The sequence below is a fragment of the Oenanthe melanoleuca genome, chromosome 19 (assembly GCF_029582105.1).
Source record: "Oenanthe melanoleuca isolate GR-GAL-2019-014 chromosome 19, OMel1.0, whole genome shotgun sequence".
NCBI lineage: Eukaryota > Metazoa > Chordata > Aves > Passeriformes > Muscicapidae > Oenanthe > Oenanthe melanoleuca.
In genome coordinates this window covers 2235060-2254078 of record NC_079352.1, presented here as the reverse complement: position 1 = coordinate 2254078, position 19019 = coordinate 2235060, and positions in this window count along the sequence as shown.

The following is a 19019-nucleotide window of genomic DNA, read 5'->3' as shown; positions in this document are numbered from 1 at the left end:
TGTGAGGCTTTCAGAGCCGGGATTTCAAAGGGCAGAGGGGAGCAGGGAGCAATCGGCCAGAGAGCAGAGGCTGGAGCAGAGCACAAACACTCATCCGGATGTGGAGCTGCTGGGGAGGAGGCGGCACAACGGGATGGAGGAAGGTGAGAGGCAGACGAGAGCAGAGAGGAAGGGAGCTGTGGGGGTCTGGGAAGCAGGAGGTTGGGGGAAAGGGGCCACCCTGGGGAAGGGTTTTGCTTCCAAGGGCAGCACACACCACCAGCCAGCTCTGGGATGTGGCAGCTCAATCTCTGCTCAGTCACATCCCTCCCATGCCTCCATCCCACTCCCTGGACACTGATGTGAAACACATTCCTTGGGCTGCAGTGGGGCAGGGCCAGGCCTGGGATAAATGCTCTTCTCCATTTTGGGGATTTTCCTCCCTGCTTGAAAGCAGGACTCAACCTCAGGGGTGCCATTGCCCCCCCCCCCAGTGAAGGGACAAGATCTTCAAAAAGGCCCCACATTCCCATTTCTGTGGAAGGTTCTCAACAGAAGCAAACAGGAAGGGAAATGATAGCCAAATAGGATAGAGCCAAAAGCTGGGAATTTCCTTCTCCAGGGACATGACTTGCTGTGGGACCCCAAATTTGCTGCAGGTAGAACGAGGAAAACTGGAGAGAGGGAAGGGATAAAATGTTGGAGCAGCATCTGCCCCTGGCTCCAGCAAGGAGAGAAAGGATGGCTGAGATTCATTAAATAAAGAGACAGGAAAACCTTGCTTAAGGAGCTGTCTGGGAAAGGGGCCATTTCAGGCCTGCTGTATACAAGTGCCAGTGATTTGGGGCCAGAACAGACAATTGCTAAAATTTCCTCCAGGCTCTGCTGTGCAAGGCGCTGCTCTCAAGCAAAGCAGTTACAGAAACTCCTGGGGAGCTTTCTGGTGCTTCTCTGCTTGTGTTGAGGGACCAAGCTGGCTCCATCAGGGGGAGACAAGGAAAAAGATCTCTCAAATTAGGAATTTTTTCCTCACACACAACAGCTGAGAGCACTGACCTGGAGGTGCAGAGAAGACGAGGCAGCTCCTGCTGGAGGAAGGACACAAGTGTCTCAGCATGCACTGGGAACAGAGAGAGGGATGGAAAAGGGATTTTGTGGTCCTCAGCATCAGTCTGCACCTGTTACAAACCAACAGGGTGAAATTTGGGAAGAAGCAGGAGCAGTGGGGGCAGCAGGAGATGCTCCCACTGAGGTTTGCACCACTGAACTTCAGCACAGCCACAGCTACAGAGGGAGTGCCCCAGGTGATGAGGCTGCTGCAGGTCTGCCAGCTGGTCACAGGGCTGGCCTGGCTGATCTGGGACATCCTCAAGATCATTCCCCACCTCTTCCACATGATGTTCATCCATTTCCATGCTGGTAAATGGCTGGGAAATGCTTGCCTGGGTTGGGAACATGGACCTGAGGAAGCACCTTGGCCAGTGGGGTCCAGCACTGGCCAGGGAGCCTCAGGGACTGTGGGGACAGCAGGCACAGAGCCAGCAGCAGGATGGTCCTCTCTGATCCTGACACAAAAAACAGGAGCTAGGGCAGGGTCCATCCCCTCTCTTCTGTTTTGCCATGTTCCTGTTTCGAGTTGAACCTAGAAAGTGTAAAAAATATGAGTAAGAAATGCTGGTCAGTGCCTTCCATACCAGCATCCTTCATGTACAACACATCCTCAGCACTTCCAGCCAAGGAGAATGCTGTGGTTTTGTCTCTGTGGTGGTGCCACCGACAAAGTGCAGAAAAGCCTCAGAGCTGGAGATAAATGCCCTGAACCAGATGAAATCAGCCGGGAACACCTGATCCTCATTCCCACAAGGTTATGGTTAAGGTTGCGAAACGAAGGAAGTGCTGCACTGGCATGCTGGCAGCAAATCAAAGCAAATGACATTAATTAAAGCATATGTTAGGAATAGGAAATTAAGCTAAAGCAACATTTCATCTGCAGCGTCTTCTCTGGGCACTTTAGAAAGGGTATAAGTTTACTGTAGAGAAAGAGAAATGAGGAGGCTGGTGCAGAGGATAGATGTGCGGGAAGTTAAAAGAATTAGAGGAGAGTTTTAAAAGCTTTAGACTATACACTCAAGGTCATGTTCACTCTCTGTATTTATTTTGAGTTGTGAGTGAGGGGGAAGGCTGAGAGTGCTGGCTGGCACTGTGAGAAGACTCAGGCTAACATGGACCAATCCTTGACAAGGGGGCTCTGTCCCAAAATTGGGACCCTCCACACTCCTCCCTGCATGGCTGCACCAAGCACTGATGGACCTTGGCATAGGTTTTGAAAAAATAATTTCCGAATTTTGCTTTTCTCACTTCACCCTGTAATTTACCAAAGCTGAGGGCGTTTCTCTGTGCAGCTGGGGACAAGGGCACCACCGTCCCCTGCACAGAGGGGAAACTGAGGCACGGCACGATTTACAGTTCTGGAGCACAGAGCGCGCACAGGGCTGGGAGCGCTGAGCAGAGCTGCACTCCAAGCCCGTGAGGAGCCATGAGAAGCCCCTCAGAGCCTGTCCCACGGTCTCTGTCAGCCGGGGGCCCTTCCTCCCGCTCCGGCCCTCGGCGCTGGCGGCGATGCTGCACTCCCGACCCATCGGGGGCGTTGCTGGGGCTGCGCTGCCGCGCCCGTGTCATCCCAGGTCACGCAGCTTTTTCCAATCAGGGCCACATGTCTGCGCTGGGGCCGTGGCCACTTCCACGTGGCCTCTGTGCCAGCTCACACGGGGCACGTAGATGGCACCGGGGCTGTGTCCCCGTGGGCAGGGGTGACATCCCCGCTGTGCCATGAGCAGGGCAGGTTTTCCCCGTGGGCTCCTCGCCCTGCCCTGAACCTTTGCCGTACCCTGGGGTGACCATGGCATGCACAGGAGCGCAGTCAAGGTGTGAGCGAAAGGAGCTGGGCAGGCTCCTCGCCGCGCTGCTCTGCTCCCGGACCGGCTGCCGCCTTTCCCCTGGAGCCATAAATTGCTGGCCGGGCCCAGCCCGGGCTCCCCACGGCGGTGTCTCCGCGATGAGTTACGAGGAGCGAGCGGCGCAGCCAGGGCTCCGCTCCAGGGCGGCTCCCTCCTCCCGCACACCCTGAGCCCTTCCCTCCTCTCCCACCCTGAGCTCCTTTTCTCCTCTCCCACCCTCCCCACGCTGTGCCCGTCTGGGGTTCACCCCACGGGACCCCCGAGCTTCCCTCTTTTCCGAGCGGGGCTGGCTGGAGCGCGGTGTTTACCCACGGCTTGCTGACAGCTTCAGGAACACCTTGTAGCAGTTGCGGTGATTCCCGAGATCCGTTGCTTCCCATTTCAATTCACACATCATGATTTCTAAACCTCAGCTTGTACCTTCCCAGCAGAGCTCCCCACCTCCAGCCTGGCTGCACGCAGTTGCTACCGGCTCGGGAATGACGGGGAAGGGGATCCTGTGGCAGCAGCAGCCACCCTGACACTGCCTAGGGCAAGCCCCTTAACCTGCCAAAGAAAGGGCCACAAGCAGCACAGAGGCTGGAAATTACTCTGAGGATGTAAGCACTTCTTAGGGATGAAGAATTATTTTCCCATCCCCTACCCCAGCTGAATAATTGTTGTAAATGTATGGACAGAAAACAGTGTAGTGGTCTGAAGTTGGATGTGTGAGTCTCCTACTTTTGGTGTGGAGCATCTGCACTTGGGATGAGTCCCTGCTGTGGACCAGCACTGTCCCCACTGGGCTGTGGGAGCCCCTGGTGCTGTTTGGGAGCTGCTCACAGAGGCAAAACTGAAGCTGGGACTGAGCTTGGCCATGGAGGCTCCTATAGACAGCAAAAAGTTTGGTCAGCAGGAGGCTCACACCCAGCTTCCCCACCTGGAATGGCTGCTGGCCCCCACTTTTCCTCGAGGAATTGCTTTCTGGGCCTGGTTGTGGGGACCTTTGTGCCCCCACTGAATTCCCCAAGCAGGTGTGAACCAGAGCATCTCGCACTTGTGTGCATTCCCCTGCCCTCCTCGTGCTGCTGTGGCAGAGCCTTGGCCTCAGGGTGACCAAAGGAGTATGTTTTTCCAATTAAAAGAGCCAAATGTGTTTTCCTGCCAGTATTTAGTCCAGCCTAACATGCAATGTCTACATTTTAACCTTGAAGAAGCCTCTGGAGACGCTGCAAAATAAATCAATACTAGTCCATGTGCTGGAAAACAGAACCAATAAATAACTTCAGAGCAGTTTTTCTGTTTACCCTGTGAAATTCCCACTCTTGGCCGTGCACTTCAAAACAGCATCTCAAAATAAAATAGAAAAGAAAAACAACCCCCTGAACCCTTCATTAGTGGCTCAGCATGAGGCTCTCCAGCCAGGCAGAGCTGGTTTCAGGTTGCAGGTGCAGGGCCAATTCTCCACTGACCTCTGGGCTGGGATTTGGGATTGAGGTTTCCTGTGCAATGGTTTAAAAATATTAAATAAAACATTAAAATATATATATATATATGCTGCATGGTTTGTTATGGCATGGAAGGTGCTGGAGGAAAACAAGCACCTGGGTTCTTGGATATGAGAGTCCCCAGTCTGGTTCCTGAGCCTGATCCACAGCTCCTGCAGCCAGAGTCCATCCCAGGCGTGGGGATCTGCACCCCATCAGCAGCCCAAGGTTGTTACCTGGTGTCATTGCTGTGTCCCCAAAAGATGAATGATAACCATGGCCCTCAATCTTCTCCCTCTGCTCTTCCCAGTTCACCTGGTTTGGGGCCAGTCAGGAATTCACCAGCTCTTCCTCCTTTCTGATGATAATAAACGTGTCTTTGGCTGTAGCATAAAATAAGATTTACAGGAGCTATTAAAGGCAACTTAAAGGCATTGTTCTGCATCCTGCTGAGGAAAGGTCTCATGTGGGAGGCAGGTGGGGACACACAGGGATGTGTGGGGCCCCACCTGAGCAGCACTGGGGTGAGTCCCAACAGCCGGGGCCGGTGGCACCAGCGGTGACATGAACACACAGCAGGGTCAGGATGCTCAGGGACATCCCCTGCACAGGGCAGACCCCACAGAAAGTGACCCTGTGCTGCCCTGGGATGGACAGACGGACACGCAGCTCCAGGAAGGGCGGCAGGAGGCAAGTCCAGCTCCCGAGCCTCCCACCGAGCAGGGATGTTCCACAGGGAAAGCCCATCCGCTGGCCAGGGGACAAATGGAAGCGATTTCCCTGCCGCCCCTGTCTTTGTGCTCGCCTGCCCTGAGGCTCGCTGTTGTCAGCGTGCATTATGCAGGCAGGACAGCTCTGTTAGTCATGCCTTAAGGACTGGAAAAACCCACGGAGCAGCCGGGATCAGCAGGGCTCGGCCGCACACGCACGATCCCACCGGGAGAACCAGCCCTGGGGCTCGGGGCGACCTGCTGGAAAAGCATCCGAGGGAATCAACCTCAGAAAGAAGCAGAAGTTTGTTTATGTGGTGATTCAAGAGCAAAATCCCTGCTGTCCATCCCCACTCGGGGCTGCTCCTCCTGCAGTGGGATGTGTGATTCCTGGGGGGCAGAAGCAGCTGACTCCCAAAGCACTGACCACATCCCAGGAACTCCAAATCTCCTTTCCTGAGAACGAGCAGGGAGGAGCAGGACCAGGAGTTACTCATGTTTGAAAAGTTTAACTTCTCACTGGTTTGGCACCCACCCCTGTGGCCTCAATTTTCACTGAGGCACTGGAAGTGTCCGAACTCTCAGGGACCAGCAGCTCCAAAAAGTTTCATGCTCCAAAGCATCCACCAGGAGAAAGTGGAGAGCACCTGAAATCACAGCACTGCACCCGCCTGCAGGGATTTATCCCCAAAACCAAGGTCAGCAGGACATCATCAGCTGGAGTACAGAGCAGCAGGACACATCCCCACCGTGGAGACAAAAGTGGAAAAACTTCAGGCTCTTGCACCCAGAAAGGTCCCTGTCCCTGCAGTGACCATGGCAGAGGATCTGAGCATGGGGTGGGTGTGAGCCTTGCTTTGAGCAGTCTCCAGGAGTTCTGTGGGAAATGGGATGGAGGCAGTGTTGGCTTTTTACAGTTGGACATTGAGGGTAATGCAGGGGAGAAGGGATGCACAAACCTGCAGCTCATACAAGGCAAACACTGAGTGCATCCCAGACTGCAGATCACACATCCACATCCCTGTCCTGCTTTGGTGCAGCCCCAGGTCCTGGTGGCACCACTGCCACCCCTCTGCTCCTGTCCCTGTCCTGGACCCTTGCAGGGTGTGTGTCACACTCATCACTCCCTGTAAAACATGCTGTGGGTATAAACTGTCAGATTTAGCCACTGTGGGGCCTTCTGTTCTTCCTTACATCTCTGGACCATTTCCCCACCCCTTAAATGCTTTACATTATTTATTACATTTCATTTAACCCCAGCCACGTCCTCCAAATAAAATTTATTTTGCAGCTGTCATTCAGGTTTACTCCGGCCTTAACCCCATAATCCTATTGATTCCCTCATTATTCTCAGAGCTTGGGATTGATTTCATGCCTTCTGTGTTATGGAGAAACCTTTGCTCATTAATCTCACACACATTTACAAACATCCCTCCTGCTCATTCATTATTTTCTCATTCCTTGACTCACAAGGTTCTCAGCTTGTCTGCTTTGCCTGCTGATTTTGGGGTGTGGATGGAGAGGGAATGTAATCCCTCTCCTAAAGGGCATCCTTCCTGCATCCTCCCAGCCTGGATCTCCATGCCCAGAGGCACAGGGTGATGGGCTCCCAGGCAGGGAATCTCCAGAAAATCCCCCAGACTCGTGCTGTGCATCACCTCTGGGACATGTCCTGCTCAGGAAACCAGTGAAACCAACTGGGCTGGGAAAAGCAGAGATCCAGAACAAATCCAGCTCAGCAAGATCTCCAGATGAATGTCCTGCACACCCCAAGGAGAACCCCACAGCCAGGCCAGGCTGCTCAGGACCCTGCAGGGCTTTGGGCAGGTACAGGCAGTACCTGTTGCTGCAGTTTGCTGATGCACACACGTGTGCATGCCCCCAAACACACCAGAAGTGTGTTTATAGGCTGTGATTAATCATCCTGAGCATTTAATAGAGCCCCATCACTGTGCACAGCACTGTACAGTGTATGGAGGAAGACATGACCCCTGTCATAGAGGCTTAGAATAAAAAATAGGCAGACACTATAGTTCAGACACGTAATAAATCCCCCAGAAGGGCCAATCTCAAATATTTCAGCTCTTTCTTCCTCCCTCCCATAATATATAATTGTCTTTGTTGGATCAATACAGAGGGGCTTTGTGGAAGGAGCACGTTTTGAGGGAAGATTAATGTAGTGAATTATATATGCAGCAAGGAAGAATTCTAATATTCAACTTCCAGGAGGAGGAGGAAGGTCTGTGGGATCAAATCCTCCTTCCAGGGTGGGAGCTGTGGACCAAGGTCCTGCTGCTGTGGGATGGTGGCAGGAGCCTTCCTGAAGGGGTAGGTGGATCTGGCCAGGGTGGGTGATTCCATAGGTGGGATTTCAGCACAAACCAGCGTGGCTGGGCTGCATCCCTCAGCCCCACCTGGGGTCTGGGGCAGGGTTTGTGCCACTCTGGTGAGCAGCCCCAGCAAGGTGTGCATCCTGTGAAGCACAGGGCTATCATATGGAATAAATTTAACTGAATCAAGTTTTGATTAAATGCCATAAACATGATTGATTTGCTTACATACCCTCTGTATGACGGTCTCTTTAATTTATTTTTTCATTCTGAGAAGGGATGTTGCATTGATCCCAAACATTAGCTTTGACTGCCACCATAAATTCCCATTTTAGGGCGACCTGCAGCAGCCTTATTAATATTTTTACACTTACCCAGCAGTTGGTTAACCCTTCCACAACATGCCCAAATTGTGCAGTGCTGTGGGAGCAGAGGGGTGACCCCAACCAGAGCCAGGGGCTGCAGCCAGCAGGGGAAAATCACCTGTTTTAAAAACCCTGAGGCAGCATCTCCACAAACCCTTTGGCAATGAAATTGTGCCCCATAGATTGTCCAGAGTGGGCTGTTTGCTTTCTGAAACCCCACAAAACCCAGCACACCTCTCACCCTCCTCACCACACCATCCTCTACACCAACACCACCACAAATTTCCTCACAACATCTTCTATATCTTTCTTTTTATCAAGGGTGGGGGGAAAAAACCTGCCCAAATATTTTTTATATTGGTAATAAATTGGAAGAATGCTTTATGTTTTCAATATATTTTCAATTTACTGCCATGGTCAGTATCTTGGTTGCTATGTGTATTTTATAAGCAGTGTCAATGATAACCAGATTTAGCTGTTGGTTTCTCCATAAATACTGTGTTATCCACCAAAAGTGATCTCTGGTAACACAGTGTCATTAAAAATAATGCTGAAAAGCATCAGGGAAACACCAAGAGCAAAAAGAATAAATCACTTCCAAGCACATCTTGGAGATACTGGAATTTTTGAGGGTTTATTTGGAAGATAAGCTGATTTTTAACACATATTTTAGACAGATCCTGCAATCCCAGTATCCACAAAACCCTCAAGTAACACATGAGCTCATTGCAGGCTCTCCCTGCCCAAAGCAGAAAGGGTTTCTATGCATTTGCACTCAAGACAGAGGCAAAGGAAACTTTGAGCCTGCCCAGGTCTCATCCTGGGGCTCCATCAGCTGGAACCTACTTGACATCATTCCTCTCTCCTGTGTGCTTTTGTGTCATTCCTTTCATTAAATCCCATGATGGTTTGGGTTGGAAGGGACCTTAAAGATCATCTCCTTCCACCTTCCACCATCCCAGGCTGTCCAAGCCCCATCCAAGGATCTGAAGAGCTGAGCAGGGCCTGCATGTGAGGGTATCTCTAAATACTGAATTATTCAGCAGAAATCAAGCTGTATTTAACTGCAAAGCACATCCCCCTCATTGTCATATAACAGTGGGATCTGAGAGCTGGGTTGGTGATTCTTAGGGAAAAGTCAGATGCAAAAACTACTTTTGTTAGAATTAAGAATTTTTCCTACAAGAGTACAGCCCAAAAAGGGGTAGAGCCAATGGAGTGACCTGACCTCAGGGAGCAAAGCTGCAAAAGTGATGCTTTGTCCAGGCTGGGGCTTTGTGCAGGAACAGATCCAACACACTGACACCTTCCTTCTTTCTGGAGGAGAACAGCACAAATTCACCCAAACCCACCCAAACCCACACATCCCCATCAGCCAATTTTAGCCTTGTTGCAGGCAGATCTCTCACTCACCTCAGCTCTCTTTTATGGGCTGGACAGTTTGTTCTCTCAGAAGTCAAGTCCATCTTTCCAGGGTGCTCTGCAGTCAGGGAGGTGGAGGGAAAACATCCAAACCACTCATCAAATGACCCAGCACAGCCTGAACCAACAGAGCTCCATGGCACCTCAAATGCCAACAGCCCTCAGCTCTCCCAGCCAGCACCTGCAGTGGGGCTATAGACTTTTAATTAATGAATTAATGAATGATGTGTGGTAAATCCACGAATTAGGAGTGCCAAGCTTCCCAGGACCCTGCAACAATCACATAGAAGATAAATCATCACATCACCAGCCACCAGATACACAGAGGGATGGGTGCTGGCACCCTGTAAGTCCAGTGAACCATGAGCTACAGCCCTGGAAACACAAAAACCAACACAAAGTCATGGCAGCACAAGGGTTTGTCTCCCTTCACCCTTGGAGAAGCCAGGAAAACCTCAACTCAAGTATTTTCCCATGGTATTTTGGCTTAGGAAAAAAAAATATATATTTAAAGGTTTCATAGCCTCTTTTCATCTAATATTTAACGTGCAAGAGTTTCTGCATGCCTAGGTTAGGTAAACATTAGAGAAGATTGTTTATAGAAATTATATACAGAGCGGTGCTGGTTTAATTTATCAAAAAAGGTTTTGTTGAAATAAATTCATTTTACAGTGAAACCCACTTAAACCTGTTAGAGGAGTGACCTCGTTGCAGTGAACCTGTTTGTGCTTCACCTCCAGGGACAGCTCGAGCTGCACCACGATAGCATCTTCAGTGTAAATATTCCCTGCTCTCCCAGAGTGTGGGACAGGGAGGCACAGAAAGTGTGTGACACACAGAGGAGAGGAGTGCCAGGTGCCACAGGGGATGGCAGGATGTGGTCCCAGACCTCACAGGGAAATTTGGCCACCACTGCAGTGGTTTGATAGTGCATCCACCCTGCTCGGGGGTGACAGGCAGTGGCAGCAGGATTCTAGGGCTGCACCGGGATGGTGCAGGAGAAATGCAGGAGAAATGCAGGAGAAATGAAGGGGAAGTGCAGAGGAAATGCAGGAGAAATGCAGGAGAAATGCAGGAGAAATGCAGAAGTGCAGGAGAAATGCAGGAAAAATCCAGGAGAAATGCAGGATACATGCAGGAGAAATGCAGAGGAAATGCAGAGGAAAAGCAGGAGAAATCCAAGACAAATCCAGGAGAAATGCAGGATACATGCAGGAGAAATGCAGAAGTGCAGCTCTCAGCAGGGATAAAGGATGGGGAAACCCTCCAGCCTCTTCCTGCCCCTCAGCTTGATCTGCCCCTGCTGCTTTGCCATGGCATGGATTGCTATCAGCACCACTGCTGTTATCAGCTCGGCCTCGCTGCTCTTGTTTTGGGAAATGACCAGAAATAACCCAGTAGCCATTTTTCCCTTTCCCCTGAAATTAATTGCAAAGTGGAGAAAGGCAGAATCTCTGCTCTCTCCTCCCCTCTGCTGGCTCCAGCAGCACTTGGCTCGTGGCTGGGTTTGCTCCTCTGCTTTCAAAGGACAAAGCAGGACTGCAGGGAATAGAGGAGGAAAAGCCCACCAGCATTCCTCCCTCGTGGCACGGGTCAGATTAATGGGGGAAATTAATGCTAGCAGGTTTAATGGAGATGAAATGCTTCAGGAATGAGCAGATGCATTAATTTGGAGCATGTGGCTTTAAGAGTTAATCTCAGTCCAGAGCAATACCGGGAAGCACATTCATTCATTCCTCCATTCAGGAGGCATCAGCCAGGTACAGGGCTTTGTGCAGTTCCCACAGTCTGGCCTAAAGGTATTTATAGTCTAGAGCTGGGGGAAAGAAAACACAGAAAAAAGGGATGGGATAAGGGAAACTGTGCTTTGGAAGCAGTCTATGCAAAATCCACCAAGGCAAAATTAATATTGTCTCGTTAACAGAGGGAGCAATTTCAAATTATATGGGAAAGGTGGATAAAACCTGGAAAGCATAAGAGCCAGCTCTGATTTCAAAGTCCATGGGAGCATTCCAAGGCAGGGCTTTAAAATTAGAAACAGCATGCAAAGTTACTTTTCCATTGAAATGTCATGTTTTCCTTGAAAAGAGCTTTTTCCATCTTGGGAACGCGTTTTGTCACCGAGCAGTAAGTGCACTTCCCACGACAGATCTGCTGAAGCAAAAAGTGGGAGAAAAATGGAGAATCACATCCGGGGGCTTGGCAAACAAATCAAAGCTGAGAGAAGAGGACACACATTTCCATCAGGGAGGTTTGCAGCTCATCCTGGGTTGCTGACACCACTTGGCCCCTCTGCTCTCTGCTGTCTGTCCTGGACCCAAACTCAGGTGCTGCCTCCAGCTCTGCCCAGAGCAGCAGTGGGGTGAAATCACTTGTGCATGGTCCAGGAAGGAGCAGATCCAATTCCCAGCTGTCACCTGGACACAGGAGAACCCCAGTGCTCCAAGCAATGGTCCCCTTGTGGTATGATCCACCAGCACCCTCCGAGCTGTGACAGCCACAGCCACAGCCCTGATGGCCAACACAGCCCCAGCTCTGATGGACACTGCTGTTCTCCAGGTGGTCCAAATGCCAAACCCCACAAACAGGCTCTGTGGGACCTCCTTGTGTCCCCACAACACTGGGTATGTGACGCTGGTGTCACCAGTCACTCCACGGAGAGACGCAGGGACGAAAGGAAATTTAGAAAAGTGGGAATGTAAAAAGTGGATGCAGAACTCCAAGAGGTCACTGATCCCTGGCTCAGCAGCGATCCCGCTGCAAGGCTGAGCTCTGCAGCTGGACAAAAAGGGTCTGGAGAAAGAACTCCTGTGCCATGTCCCCCACAAGGATCCCTGTCCCTCCCGGCTTCCCAGAGCGGCACGGACACACGGAGGGGACAGACCCGCAGTGCAGGGGGCTGCTGGAGGGCAGAGCCACCCGTGCCGGTGTCCCGGGGCTGGCAGTGCCGTGGGGACAGATCCTGTGCCCGTGTTCCGGGGCTGGCAGTGCCATGGGGACAGATCCTGCCCGTGTCCCGGCCCCAGGGCTGGCAGTGCTATGGGGACAGATCCTGCCCGTGTCCCGGCCCCAGGGCTGGCAGTGCCGTGGGGACAGATCCTGTGCCCGTGTCCCGGGGCTGGCAGTGCCGTGGGGACAGATCCTGTGCCCGTGTTCCGGGGCTGGCAGTGCCGTGGGGACAGATCCTGTGCCCGTGTTCCGGGGCTGGCAGTGCCGTGGGGACAGATCCTGCCCGTGCCCGTGTCCCGGGACTGGCAGTGCCGTGGGGACAGATCCTGTGCCCGTGTCCCGGGGCTGGCAGTGCCGTGGGGACAGATCCTGTGCCCGTGTTCCGGGGCTGGCAGTGCCGTGGGGACAGATCCTGTGCCCGTGTTCCGGGGCTGGCAGTGCCATGGGGACAGATCCTGTGTCCGTGTCCCAGGGCTGGCAGTGCCGTGGGGACAGACCCTGTGTCCGTGTCCCACAGCTGGCAGTGCCGTGGGGACAGATCCTGCCCGTGCCCGTGTCCCGGGACTGGCAGTGCCGTGGGGACAGATCCTGTGCCCGTGTCCCGGGGCTGGCAGTGCCGTGGGGACAGATCCTGCCCGTGCCCGTGTCCCTGAGCTGGCAGTGCCGTGGGGACAGATCCCGCCCGTGTCCCGGGGCTGGCAGTGCCGTGGGGACAGATCCTGCCCGTGCCCGTGTCCCGGGGCTGGCAGTGCCATGGGGACAGATCCTGTGCCCGTGTCCCGGGGCTGGCAGTGCCATGGGGACAGATCCTGCCCGTGTCCCGGCCCCAGGGCTGGCAGTGCTATGGGGACAGATCCTGCCCGTGCCCGTGTCCCAGCCCGTGGGGACCCAGCACAGGCGGCCCCGCTTTGAAGCCCTGCCGAGGCTGGCGGCTGCAATAAGATGGCTTTTAAACTCGCAGTGAGATGAAAAGCAGCCGGAAACGCATCTGAAGGGTGACTGGAGGGCTAAGCCTGCTTTTCTCATGCTCGCTTATCCCGGGCTGCTCCGCCAGAGACCGAGTCCCGCGGGAGCTGCTTTCTCAAGCTCTGCTGCCTGCCCCGGTCCTTTGCTGCTCACATCTCTCCTCTGCCGAGAGGTGAAGCAGCAGCAGACTTTCAGCTGAGATGTAAAAAACATTTTTCTTTTCATCATTAAAGGTCCTGTTGTTTCCTGCCACAAATCCCAGGAGCCCAAGCCTGGTCCTGAAGCAGCAGCCAAGGTGCTTCACCCCAGGAGCAGCTGTGGGTCTGGAATAAGGGAAACTCCTGTGCTGCTTCTTGGAGTGATTTGGGAGGAGAAATGGGAGACTGGAGGGTGGCACTGCCCAGGAGTGGGCAGCACTCAGTAGGCATGCACAGCACCAACAGGAGAAAAATAATTCCCTTCCCCAAAGCATTCCAGGCTAAATCTACTATTCCTATGTTTTCTAAACACTGACCACCTCCTCCACCACACCCCTAATGGAACAAGCGATAAACCTGTGCCCAGACAGCCCCATTCCCCATGGTGCCAGGCCTCCAGGCAGCCAAAAACAAGAGCCAAGGGAAAGCAGAGCTGTCTGGGGCACATCAGAGCAGGGAAATCACCCTGGGCCTGTTGCTCAACAGGAGAGACACCCCTGGGCATCATCAGCTGAATTATTGCTCTTACAGACCAGCCAAAACTTTAAATCAGGTTTAAAATACTCAAGGACCTTGAATGGCTTTTTACCTATTAGATTTCTGCTCTCCTGTACATTAAGTGTAATGGAAATGGTTCTGAGAAAAGCAAACCCAAAATGCCATGGCTCTTCCTTCTTGGAAAGAATTTCTTCTCTTGTCGCCCGCACAGAACCCCTGTGAGGGGCATTAGGAACACAGGAGGCCAGGAGAAGCACGGATCTAATGAGATTTGTACTAATTCATGTGATTGTTTATAAGAACTATGCTGCTCTAAGCTGTTAAGCCACTCTGGCTGCCCAGGACTATCCCAGCTCTGGGCTGGTCTGGCTGCACACCCTCCAAAGCCTGAGGTTTGCTCAGAGCAGCTGGGCACACGTTTTGCTTGGGAGAATACAGAGAAATCTTTGGCATTTCTCCTAAGCAGAGCCCTCAGAGCACTCTCAGAAAAAACCTCCCTCTGTTTTGATGAGGATGCTGCTGCTGCACAGCACCAGGCTCTGTGATCCAAGTGCTGCAGCCGTGTGAGCTCTGCATGTGCAGCCAGGACAGCAAAGCAGGAGCAGCCCCAGGGCTTTTCTGCATCCTGCAGCTGCCAATCCACCACCTCTGGCCTTCTCACTGGGTTCTCCATCAAGAAATTCCAGTACCAAATGGTTGTTGGAGAAGAACACAGGGACAAACCCTCCCAGTAACTCACTCCCTGCCCCAGATTACACAAACTGGGAGCATCTCAAAGCTGTGCCTGAATTTCCTCCCACCACCCTGCTGGAATAAACTGTAGTTGTTGTTTGTTCCCTTCTCTTTTTCTTTTTTTCTTTCCTTGACTGAAAATTGTCTGAACCTTCCTCTCTTCTCCCAGCCAAGCTAAAGGTTACCCCAGCAATCAGCCCCGTGGTGCCAAAGAGTCTGCACAGAGCTCAGCTCCAGCTCTGGGGGACCAGACATAAAGAGGGGTCTTTAATCTCAGACATGCTCGCTGATAATCTGCTCTGCAATTTGCAGATAGCATAGTCTGGGCTCTCCCAGGCTCCAGGGACATGCAGGGAGGGCAGGGGGAGGCAGGACCACGTCCCCTTCCAGGCCTTGAGCTGCTTTGTGCATCGTCCCTCCAAACCACCCACAGCTCGTGTGGCCACCAAGGCACCCGGACATGATCCTGTGCCCCCAGAAGTGGGAGTTTTGGCCTTGGATTTGGGAAATTATAAACAGCCTGTTCCCCTTCTAGAAGGATCACAAGCATTGGTGGAGTCTCACAGTGACTCGCAGAGGGGAGCAGTGAGTGGGGAGGGTGGGATCACCCTTCCTGTCCTGAAATGGGGTCCCAGCAAACCATCCCAGGCCACAGGGTGGGTGTGTGAGCTGCCAAAGGCATTTTTTGCCACAAGGAGCCACACTGGGGTATCCCAGGGTCAGGGATATCCAGCCAGGGTCAAGCACAATCCAGGGCTCCCCACGATGGGTGGGGACTTGGCTGCTTGTGCTGTGCCCCACACTTGACCAAGACCAGTCACAACACTCCCCAGTCATCCCAGTAAGAGGGATTTCTCCTTTTTGATAAAGCCAAAAGGAGGGAAACTTCCTCCTGTTTACATGGGACAGAACATACCAGCCAGGAAGAGCAGAATTTCCCCTCAAGGTACAGCACATGGCACTACGACAGCATGAGAACTCTTCCAGGAAAGCTGAGATTTCTGCCCACTTCTCCCCCATCCCAGGAAAACGGGCATTTCATGCAGGCAAAGGACTCAGACAGCCAGAGGGATGATCTGTGCTTTAAAACAACAGGGGAAAACCAAAACAATCCAGCTGGAATGAAAATCCCTGCAAACGCTCCCTCTCGTGGAGGCTGCCTGCTCTCCTGCTGCCTGGGAGACCTGGAGAGGTCTTATCCCAAAACTTTCCAAGGATGAGGGGCTCTGCAGGGACAAAGAGGGGCTGGTGACACCCTCCCCTCACAGCATCCTCATGGTGCCAGCCCTTGGTGCCCAGTGGGATCTCTGGAGTGAGTGGGACACGTCTGGGATGAGATGGGGTGAGCTCAGATCTGGGTCCATCATCCAGAGTCCTCGATGCCTTTGAGGCTTTAACAGCCAAATTATTTCCCCTTCTTGCTGATGTGTGCAGACAGGGGTGCAGGGGGAGCAGAGAGAAACCCCAGGATTACCCACATGGAACTGGCCTCTTTTAAACCATTTTGAGGGTGTCCCTGATGCTTGACATGGTCTGGAAGGGGAGGACAGCTCGAGCTGGCCCAGCACTGCGGTGTCTCCACCAGCTCATTATTTCCCAGCCTGGGGAATTATTTCCCAGAAGTCTTTAACTGATTCCCCCCAGCCACACAGGACTTTTGCACTGACAACACCTTTCTGCTGGGAACCCAGCCAGGATCTCCACAAGGTCATTTTGCAAAGACAATTAGGTAGTCCCTCGACAGCGCTGTCTCATTTTAATTAGATCTTATTTCCAAAGAATTACTGAGCGTGCCAGGCCCAGGGCTGGAGGCAAGGGCCATTTACAGGAATCAATGGGAAGCAAAGGACAGATGTACCTGTGCTCACGTCACCAGCTAGAGCAGCGCCAAAGGGAGAGGAGCCTTTCCTGCATGATTTCATCCATTAATTCCTCAGGCAATGTAAGACCTTCTGTGCAGAACACAGAGCATCACTGCTGCAGTGCTGGTTGGGGTTCAGGCGCCTCTGAGTGAGTATTCCCTGCGTTCTGGGAGGCTCTGGAGGTGTAGTAGGTACTTTTTTGGCAGAACTCACAAAACATGAATGATACCAGGTTCTTCACAATCCACTGGATGGCTGCTCACATAGACACATGAACAGAAAAAGTGAACAGACACCCACACAAACACCCTCAGAAAGGTGCAACGTGGCCATGCAGGCAGCAGGACACAGGGGGCAGATGGACTGGAGGGCGAGCACAACGTGGGGTACCTGCACAGATCCCGCACTCTGTGGTCTGTAGGGAGCCAAACCCCTGAGACCCCTGACAGTGCCACCCACAGGGGCTGCTGCCTTCGGGGAGCCCTCTGGGGACCCGCGAGAGCGGCTGCACCACCAGGGAATCCTCTGGGGATCCCCGGGACCCTCCTGGGATCCTCTGGGGACCCCCGGGGCCCTGCCGGGACCCTTCTGGGACCCTCCTGGGACCCCCCGGACCCCGTTCCCCCCCGGACCCCCGGCACGGCCGCGCCCCCGGGGCCGCCCCTCGGCGCGGCGCCGCTGCGCCACCTGGCGGCCGAGCCGGGCACAGCGCCGCGATCCCCCGGGTTTGGGCGCATCGCGGGCAGGGAAAACCCCGGCTTTGGGTTTGGGTTCGGGTTTGGGTTCGGGTTTGGGTTCGGGTTTGGGTTTTCCTGCGGCCCCACAACCAGCAGTGCCGTTCCCGGCACTGAGGTGCGGGATGGGAGCCGTGTGCCCCGCTAGGAGCCCAGCGAGGGGGCAGCTGAGCTCCCCCCGCCGGGAGGCTCCGCTCCATCCCGTCGGATGTCCCGAGCAGAGCCTCCTCCCTTCCCGGAGCGGCTCCGAGGAAAGCTTGGGAAAAGATCCGGGCGCCGAGGAGCGATGGACCTGGCTCTCCCTCGCCATCACCCGCCGTTGTAAACAACCGGAATAAACCGAGAGCCTCCCCTTTCCCCTTTCCCACCCTGCCTGAAGAGCAAGGACGGAGCAAACGGTGCCTGCGGCTAAGAACCGGCTCCGTATCAAAATAAACAGCTGCTTTTTCACTGATAAAGTTTTTAACCCCCCCTCCCCTCCACCACCCAGACACCCACACGGATCAAAGTGGCTCTGGGAACCTTGTGGCAGGGAACAGCCTGGATGGCGGGTCCTTCCCACAGCCCCGGCCCGGGACAGGGAGCGTGCCCCCCGGGGATACCGGGCCAGAACCGGATCGGGGGGCTGAGAAGCCTTTGAGATGCCGGTGCCCGAGGGAAGAACCCAGGCAGAGGCTCGGAGGGCTCAGCCCTGGAGCAGGCAGGGAGAACGATCACGGGCAGAGAGCGGCCGGACTCACACCGGGGGTCAGTCCCACAGCCCCAAAAATCCCGTCCGGCCGCAGGTGCGGAGCCGGAGCCGCGCATCCCGCAGGTGCGCGGGTGTGTCCGGCCGGGATGGGGGATGCGCAGGGAGCGGGGGCGGGTTCGTGCAGAGCCCCCCGGGGCCCCACGCTGCCCTTTGTCTATTGATCCGCCATCGGCAGCCGCAGACAGAGCGGCGGCCCCGCGGGTAATTGGGGCTCCGGGGCCGTGACCGCCCCTCGCCCCTGCGCTCCGCGGGGAGCGCGGCCCTAACGGGGAGCCGGGCCGGGGCTCGGGCAGCTCCGCTTTGTCGCGGGTGCGGGGCCAGGACGGAGCCAGCCCTACAGAAGGAGCTGCCGCCCTCCGCTGCCACCCCGTCACACCGGGACTCCCCTTCCCCGACGGCCGCACCCCGCGCTCGCACGGTCCGGACTGGCAGATACTCGTTGAAAAGTTCCACTGGGGGGATTTGATCCCTGTGATCAAAATTTGACCCTTTGATCAGGCCCTGGTCTGGGAATAACCCCTGATGTGGGGTAGGATCGGCATGCCCAGCTCCATGGCATCATTCTCAGACCCTCACCCCTTCTGCAACTTTCAGTATTTAAAGGGGGCTTATAAAAAATGGAGAGAGACTTTTTTAGACAGACAGGGCAAGGGAGATCATTTTAAACTAAAAGACGTGAGATTTAGATTAAATGTTGGTAGGAAATTCTGCCCTGTAAGAGTTGTGAGGCCATGGCACAAGTTGCCCAGAGAAACTGTGGCTATTCCATCCCCGGGAATATTCAAGGTCAGGTCGGACAGGGCTTGGAGCAATCTGGGATTGTGGAAAGTGTCCTTACGCACAGCAGAGGCTTGGAACAGGATGGGTTTTAAAATTTCTCCCAGCTATTCTTTGGTTCTCTTATTCTGCCCCACATCCATGACCCAAAATGCGCCGTGGCCCTGGGACAACACACGAACACAGCCCAGATGAGGGGTCCTGCAGAGCCCCCCTGGGCTGCACAAGAGCCGTGGCGGCGTTCCCCCTCTGCAGGGCTGCGAGATGCTCTGGCATGAGCTCATGTTCCTGTTTACAAACACCCGCCCATGGAGCCCTTCCAGC